This window comes from Etheostoma spectabile, unplaced genomic scaffold, assembly GCF_008692095.1.
Source record: "Etheostoma spectabile isolate EspeVRDwgs_2016 unplaced genomic scaffold, UIUC_Espe_1.0 scaffold403, whole genome shotgun sequence".
Classification (NCBI taxonomy): Eukaryota; Metazoa; Chordata; class Actinopteri; order Perciformes; family Percidae; genus Etheostoma; species Etheostoma spectabile.
Window position 1 is genome coordinate 247857 of NW_022605603.1, and position 228 is coordinate 248084.

Below are 228 nucleotides of genomic sequence, written 5' to 3' on the forward strand. Positions count from 1 at the left end.
TAAGGTCATAGAAAAGAGACTTCAGATACCAGTTATATTAGGGGACCGGGGGGGGGCAAGGTGGAGGTTGGGGGTGTGGCCTTGACTAACTGCCACTTTGCTCGTATGAAAGCCGTGGGTGAACCAAATTCTCTGGGTGGGCAAAGCAGAGAAAGGGGAGGTAACACTGCCCCTTATGACATCATAAGGAGCAAGATTCCAGATCGGCCCATCTGAGCTTTCATCTTC

At 50.9% G+C, this 228-nt stretch overlaps 1 protein-coding gene across 1 annotated transcript in view; it reads right to left on the bottom strand.

Moving 5' to 3' along the window:
* Positions 1 to 228, bottom strand: part of LOC116686617 (ankyrin-2-like) — a 158017-nt gene that overhangs the window by 9505 nt on the left and 148284 nt on the right.